The 8,283-nt window shown below is 46.7% G+C and overlaps 1 pseudogene; it reads left to right on the forward strand.

Moving 5' to 3' along the window:
• The first annotated feature begins 959 nt into the window (after positions 1-959).
• On the forward strand, positions 960-3,159 carry LOC128087692 (BCL-6 corepressor-like; annotated as a pseudogene).
• Positions 3,160-8,283: the final 5,124 nt, after the last annotated feature.

Raw genomic sequence — 8,283 nt, forward strand, 5'->3', positions numbered from 1 at the left:
AGCCCTCTGATAATCTTTGTGACCCTCTTCTGGACTCTAACAGCTCTCTGTCCTTCTTGTATTGGCGGCCGCAGATCTGGATGCAGTACTCCAGGTGGGGAATCACAACTGCAAAGTAGAGTGAGACAATCCCCTCCGTCCCCTCTTCTGATGGAGCCCAGAATACCATTTGCTTTCCCAACTGCAAGAGAACACTGCTGGCTCATATTAACTTTTTCATCTACCAAGAAAGACTAGATATCTGGATATCTAGAAAGACTGGATAAGATGGAGAAGAAGTAGGATGGGATGCAGGAGGAACCATCCGTACTGACTAATTGGGATGGACCCATGGTGCAGTCACAAACACCTGATGAAGATCAATTTGTTATGACTTGGAATTTTTTTTTCTTTTTTTTAGTGAACACATCCACACAGGGACTTTGTTTCATACAAACCACAGGAAAATAGCTAAACAGAAGAATAACTAAAATTCAATGGGAAGCAATTTTACCAAGGAAATCAAAGCCTCCTGCTAAGCAGAGGTGGGCTACGGAATGTTGCACTGAAGTGCCTGTAAATAACAGAAAAAAAATAAACAAATCCAAACCGCAGAGAGATCTCATCATTTACTCAGCAAACAGGGACAACCTACTGTCACTGTTTCTTTTTATGTTGTAAACCCTGACGCAAAACCCTTACTCAGGCTGGAAGGTCAGGAGCAATTAGGGCAGTTAGAGATGGGGGGGATGATGCATCTGGAAGCCACTGGCGACAATTAGGGCACTGGAAACAGCAACAAGCCCACCAAAGGCAACAAACAACTCTTCCCAGTGTTCCTGCTCTTACAAGGCTCTACAAGGGAAAAGAGATGACCAAAAGCTGGCTTTGCCGCTGCTGCGAGTGGCAGACACACTAAAAAGCACAAAGTACAACATGTGTCTCTGCACAGAGACTGATAGAAAGCCCTACGTTCGGCAATGTTTGGCTCTGGGACAGAAGACTCATCTGCCCAACAAAGCACAGAGAGAGCGATTCCCCAGCCTGTGCCAGCACCAGGCTTCCCCCTGAAAGAGACTTGTGACACTGGCAGCACCGCTCCAACTTTTGGCACATTGCAGGACAACATCAACAAGCTGCGCTTATGCATCATGCAGCTGAGCTTTGACAGTGTCCGAGCTCTGCAGATTCAGGCAGGCAGGCTGGGAAAGCCTGAAAAGAAGCCAAGGACGGTTGCTCTGGAAGATGCCATCGCAAAACCAAATGCCAGTGGCAGATGTAACTTTGATAGTCAGGAAAACAACCAGCGTCACTTCCTTGAAACTCCAGGGGGAAAAGATCGCTCCAAAGAGAAATGCTACTTAAACAGACGTTCAGTATACAAAAAAGCACAAGATCAGCCACCAGAACGTATCAGCCAACATCCATGTCCACCTCTGGACAAGAAGCATAGACACTATGGTGAGAGAGGGCAAAACAATGGCAGCCAAGGTGCAGACAATTTGCAGACAAATTGCAGGATGAATTTATACCAAAGGCAAAGAAAGGGTGCAGAGGCTTATCCGTATTCCCAGTGTTTCTGCACGTGAAAACCTTTCAGCCACCAATGCAAATGGGAAAAGCAGGCTCAGCCCAGCTGTGCTCCAGCCCCAAGTTTGGCTGCCCAACCTCACAAGACTAAAGAAAGCTGCAAGACAGACAGCCTGAACACAAGCAAAGAGGAGAGCTTCCAACCAGAACCTCTGCTGCAGAAACAGGCTGAGTGTGAGAAACTGCCAGGGAAATGTGAGTGTAAAACAAAACCTTTGGAAGTGCAGGGGAGGAGAAAAGAGATCATTCCTGGCAATGGCTCACCCCTCTGACATTAAAAATACCAAGCTATGGTCGTGGTACCAAGGAAGGTGATGAAGCAAGCAGAGCCCACTTTGCACTGCAGCTCCTTGCCTGCCTCTAAGAGATCATTCTTTTGCACCATTCTCAAAGCTTGCTGAGAAACACTGATGGGCACCTCCTGGTCAAGGGCTGAGGATTGCCTTGTCTAAAGGACACAGGTGGACACAAGTCCAGGCAAGTCCTGGTCAAAGTAGACAAAATGTTTTGACTGAAGATTTGCACTACCAAGGAAGGTGATGAAACAAGCAGAGGCCACTTCATACTGAGGCTGCTTGTCTGCCAAACCCTACAAGCAGAAGCTGCACAAGCAGCTGCAGCAGCCTCCCTCGCTGCCGACCCCACAACCCGTGGTGCTGCAGTTGGACAGCCCCATGCCACCCAACGCCTGCTCCATCCCTTTTGACAAGAAGGCCAGAGAGACCCTGCTGCATCAGGCAACCTGCCTGGGCTCCAAGAAAGGGCTGCTGTATTGCCTGGAAAACCAGGACTGTAATGTTAACCACTGCGACAACACTGGTTGTGGTACCCTGCACAAAGCCTGTGCCAGTGGCTGGGTGAGCATCATGCGACTTCTCCTTGAGCACAGGGCTGAAGTGAACTGCAGTGCATAGCATGGAATCAGACCGATCCAAAATGCAGTACAAAATGATTACTGAAACGTTGTCTGCCTGTATACTGCCTTATGATGCTGACACAATGCTCCTGACATGCTTAAGGAAGGTCATTTTAGAGATGATCCACAGCAAGCCGGTGAACACCTTCATCACAAAGTATTTCAACTGACTTGCAGGGTCAGAGTGCTGATGACCCTCATTTGTATTGGGATATCTATGGCAGCTCTGCGTGTGATCCAAAACACAGATCTGGATTTGTCTTGGCAAAGATGGCTTTAGTGATGCATCTGAATCTGAACTTTAAGATGAATCTCTCCTGCCATGCTACAACATTCAAGCGTGCCTCTTTCAGCAAACACAAAACTGGCTCTTGCTGTCAGGCATGGCGAAGAAACTGAAAACATCACCACAGCTTTTGCAGCAGCTTCCCTTCTGTAGAAGCCATCACCATACGAAGGCAGAGTTTTACAAACATGCTTCTCTCACCCAATCGCTCTCCACTACTACAGACTTTTAGGTGTTTCACCCAGAAAGAAAAGAGCTCCTGGATTTGGTAGAGCTTACAAGTCAACTCCAGACTTCGCTGGGCTCCTCGCTTCTCTGCTGGCATCCACATGAGGACCTTCCCTTTGACACCCTTCTGGGAACTGTCAAATGCTGTTTAATCTTTTAAACACTCACGTTAATAGTTTAATGGTGTTTCTGTATAGTAATGTTTTCACTATACAGAGTTACTTCTTTAGGTTATGTGTTCCAATGCAACTTTCTGTAAAGAAAAGACACTATGATCTATGGAAATAGATATCCTTTAGATAACAAACCCTGAATTCCAGTTGGATGAATTCTTATTTTCCAGTCAGTTTTTACAAAGCTGTTATATTGTTCTGTATTTCTTTAAATGCACACAGGCTGTAATGTAAGTTTGTTCTTTGGAATTTCTTTTTTTTTTTTTTTGGAGAACACATCCACCCACACACTTTGTTTCACACAAAGCACAGGTTACACAGAACTTCTTGTAGGTGATGGAAACAAAGTCATATGGTTTGTTTGGGAGAAAGGATTCACTAAGGCACTTGGTGATATTACTGTTGTTGTTCTCAACAAAACAATAAAATAACCAAAAATAAGATGGCTGGATCAGATGATCCCAGTGGTCTTTTCCTACCTTAATAACTCTATGATTCTTAATGATTATAGGATAAGCAAGAAGTGGCCAGAAAAACCTCTCCAGTGTGGGAGATGATGCTTCTAGAAAACATGAAATAGAGGTTCTTGGGATAAGATTAGGATCAAAAATGACAGATGATGAACATCTAGGACTCCAGAGTAAGTGAAGAGGGAAAAAGTCCAGGAAGCTGCAAAGCTCCAGAGCTATGACAGGGCATGCACTGAGATGCACTTCTGTCCTGGCATGCTGACATTCAACAGGCACATTTGATTGCATCACTCCATTTGACAAGCACACTGGATTCTACATCTTTGCTACTAAGCTGTTTCAATTTAGGGCCACCAGTTTGGGTAGCAAAATAACCCCTCGCAGTAGGTTGACCCTTGACTTAAGAGGCTAGAGCAGTGAAAATTTTAAACTACTGTCAGCATAAATAGGCAAACTACTGTTTGGCAAGAGGTTTCTCCTTTGTGTCACTGCAGGTGAAAAGGTTATACTACTCATGATCACACCTATTGATACATGTGTGCCAGAAACCAGGAATCCTTAAACAGAGGAAAAAAAACAGGAGGTTATGGGGCATACTCAGCTTACAGGCAGAGCAGTGTAAATCCAAAGTCATTTCAATAAGCTCATCTAAATTATTTTCAACTGCCACTGCTACAAACAGCAGCTCAATTTGGTTAAGTAGAGGCTCACTGGCTGATATTTTCCCAGGTCTTCCTTTCTCCCTTTCTTAAAAATGGGAGAGATGTTTCCCTTTTTCCAGTCACTGGGGATTTCACCCAACAGACACCATTTCTCAAATAGGATGGAGAGTGGCTCGGCCAACCACACTGGCCATCTCTCTCAGAACCCTGGGATGCATATAATCCAGTCCCACAGACTTATCTACATTCAGTTTCATGAGGAGGACTCCTCGTGGGCTTGTTGCACTGCTAGAGGGGGTTGAAATCTACCCCTCTCGCCCTCACCTAGTGAGTCAGGGTCCTGGCAGGCATGGGAAGCCTGACCACCACTGAAAACTGGGGCAACGCACTGACTGAGCACCTCAGCTTTTTCCACGTCTGAGGAAGCCAGCTCATGGTTCTATGATTTTTATTATTGGTATCCCACATCTTAACTTATGTAAGCTACGGGGAACTAAAGAGTTAATACTCCAGTTCCATGGACTGACAACTTCCCGGATACCCGGCTCTCAGAAGAGAAGAAGAGCTGCACACCACAAGGATTTCGCCTTCAGAGGGGAATATAACACCCGCAAGTCAAGGGACTCTCTCTGGCACTGTGTGGTCCTCAGCTGTCTGCCCTTCAGTTCAGAGGAGGGCTTTCAAACACTCTCTTTCTCTCAATTTATTGGACTTACTAGCCTAAATTCCAATTATATGGTATTATATTGTGTCACCTTGCACACTGAGCGTCATATCTAGCAAAATTAACTTTTCTCTCAGAGAATTGCCGCTGTTCTGTCTTTGGGCCCAGCTCCCATCTCCCTACCCTCTTCATTTCCCTTTATGAGCCTGCTGCAGCCTGTCACACAGACAGATTGATCCAGATAACTCTGTGACACATGGAAAATTATAGCACAGAAGCATAGAAAGACAGCTGTAATAAAAGGATGGACTGGAAGCTGGGACTTCACATTGCAGTTAAGGTTTGGATGACCAGAGAATAACTAAAATTCAGTGTGAAGGGATTTTACCAAGGAAATCATAAGCCTCCTGTTAGGCAGTGGTGGGCTACAGGACTTTGCACTGAACTGCCAGTAAATTACACAAAATGAAAGATAAACACACCCAAACCGGAGAGAGATCTCATCATTTACTTGGCAAACAGGGACAACCTATTGTTACAGCTTCTTTTTACACTGGAAACCCTGACACAAAACTCTTACTCCGCTAGAAAAGCCAAGATGGCAGTTAGGGCAGCTAGAGATGGGTGGGACGAGACATGGGGTTGCCGCAGCAACAAGCCCACCAAAGGCAACAAACACCTCTTCCCAGTGTTCCTGCTCTTACAAGGCTCTACAAGGGAAGAGAGGTGACCAAAAGCCAGCTTCACCGCTGCTGCGAGTGGCAGACACACTAAAAAGCACAAAGTACAACATGTGACTCTGCAAAGAGACTCAGAAAGCCCTACGTTTGGCAACATTTGGCTTTGGGACAGAAGACTCATCTGCCCAACAAAGCACAGAGAGAGCAATTCCCCAGCCTGTGCCAGCACCAGGCTTCCCCCTGAAAGAGACTTGTGACACTCGCAGCACTGCTCCAACTTTTGGCACATTGCAGGACAACATCAACGAGCTGTGCTTATGCACCACGAGGCTGAGCCTTGAAACCAAGCAGATGTACACCAAATGTGGACCCGGCAGCACAGACTCAGCCAATGACTCAGCCAACTGCTGAAACCCAAGCCCTCTGAACCGGTGAGACAAACTGTGAACTCTGCTGGTCATGCATGTGACCCATTCCAGCGTGTGGCAACTGAGCCACACGCAGATCGGAGTCAGCTCAGCCAGGCGCTGGTAGATAGGGATGGGGAATAGAATAGGCCCCTCGTCATCCATGATGACATGGTTTTGGTCCTGCTCCAAAAGCAGGACACTCACAAGTCCACAGGGCCAGATGGATTGCCCCCAGAGTGCTGAGGGAGTTGGTGGATGCGGTTGCCAAACCACTTTCCATCATCCTTTGACAATCCTGCCTAACTGGAAATGTCCTGGTGGACTGGAGACTGTGAAATGTGACAGCCAGTCACGAGTGGTGTCCTCCAGGGCTCAGTACTGCAACTGTACAATGTACAATGTGTACAATTAACAAGTGTACAGTTAGAGGAGTGGCGTGGTTAGGATGGTATTTTACAGGTTTATAGTTAAAAAGATTATTGTGGTGGAAAGGGAAAATCAAAAATGAAAAGCTCACCTGTGTCTCAGGCTCACAGTAGAAAACTCCAAAAGGAGGAGTTCTGACTCAAAAAGATCTCAGAAAGAGACCCTTCCCCAGTGGCAGTCAGGCCTTAAATGGGATCTAGGAGAGGTGCAGCCAGGCTCCATCCCTTCTGGCCACACAGCTGAATTGCCTTCACCTGTGCTGCCATAGCTGACTCAGTCCTTGCCTCAGGTGATCAATCAGTGGTTCAGGCCGTGACTCAAGAGTTCCCATACAGGCCGCTTCTGTTTAAGATTTTTACTAATGATCTTAATGAGGAAATTGAGAGCATCCTCAGAAAGTTTGCAGATGATACCAAGTTGGGAGGGAGAGCTGATCTCCAAGAGGGGAGAAAGGCACTATAGAGGGACCTGGATAGACTGGATCAATGGGCCAGGATAAAATGTATGAGTTTCAATAGGGCCAAGTGGTGGGTCCTGCATTTTGGTCACAGCAACTCAAGGCAACCCAGCAGGCTTGGGGAGGAGTGGCTTGTTTGTACTGACAGGCAGTTGGCTGAATATGAGCCAGCAGAGTGCCCACATGGCCAAGAAGGCCAGTGGCATCCTGGCTTGGATCAGGAATGATGTAGTAAGCAGGACTAGGGAAGTCATCCTGGCCCTGTACTTGGCATCCATGAGGCCCCACCTCAAGTACTGGGTTCAGTTTTGGGCATCTCCATACAGAAAGGACACTGAGGTGCTGGAGCAGGTCCAAAGAAAAGCAACAAGGCTTGTGAAGGGCTTGGTGAATATGCCCTACAAGGAGCCACTAAAAGAACTGAGTCTGTTTAGTCTGGGGAAGAGCAGGCTGAGGGGAGACCTTATGGCTCTTTTCAAATACCTCAAAGGTGATTGCAGCAAGAGCAGGGTTGGTCTCTTCTCACTGCTGACAGGTGACAGGACGAGGTGAAATGGCCTCAAGTTGCTGCCAGTGAAGATTTCGGTTGAATATCAGGAAAAACTTCTTTACAGAAAGGGTTGTTAAGCACTGGAACAGGCTCTCCAGGGAAGTGGTTGAGTCACCATCCCTGGGTGTGTTTAAAAACCCTTTGGATGTGGTGCTCAGGGACATGATTTAGCAGAGGGATGTTAGAGTTAGGGTGGTATGGTTAGATTGTGGTTGGACTTGAGGATCTCCAAGGCCTTTTCCAACCTGAGCAATTCTATCATTCTATGATTCTAGAAGTGGGCCCCACAGTGTGCAGTGATGCCCTTCTCGGAGCTATCAACAGCTGCCGAAGTGTCTGAGCTCTGCAGATTCAGGCAGGCAGGCTGGGAAAGCCTGAAAAGAAGCCAAGGACGGTTGCTCTGGAAGATGCCATCGCAAAACCAAATGCCAGTGGCAGATGTAACTTTGATAGTCAGGAAAACAACCAGCGTCACTTCCTTGAAACTCCAGGGGGAAAAGATCGCTCCAAAGAGAAATGCTACTTAAACAGACGTTCCGTATACAAAAAAGCACAAGATCAGCCACCAGAACGTATCAGCCAACATCCATGTCCACCTCTGGACAAGAAGCATACACACTATGGTGAGAGAGGGCAAAACAATGGCAGCCAAGGTGCAGACAATTTGCAGACAAATTGCAGGATGAATTTATACCAAAGGCAAAGAAAGGGTGCAGAGGCTTATCCGTATTCCCAGTGTCTCTGCACGTGAAAACCTTTCAGCCACCAATGCAAATGGGAAAAGCAGGCTCA

This window comes from Tympanuchus pallidicinctus, unplaced genomic scaffold (genome assembly GCF_026119805.1).
Source record: "Tympanuchus pallidicinctus isolate F22 unplaced genomic scaffold, pur_lepc_1.0 scaffold31, whole genome shotgun sequence".
NCBI classification, from domain to species: domain Eukaryota; kingdom Metazoa; phylum Chordata; class Aves; order Galliformes; family Phasianidae; genus Tympanuchus; species Tympanuchus pallidicinctus.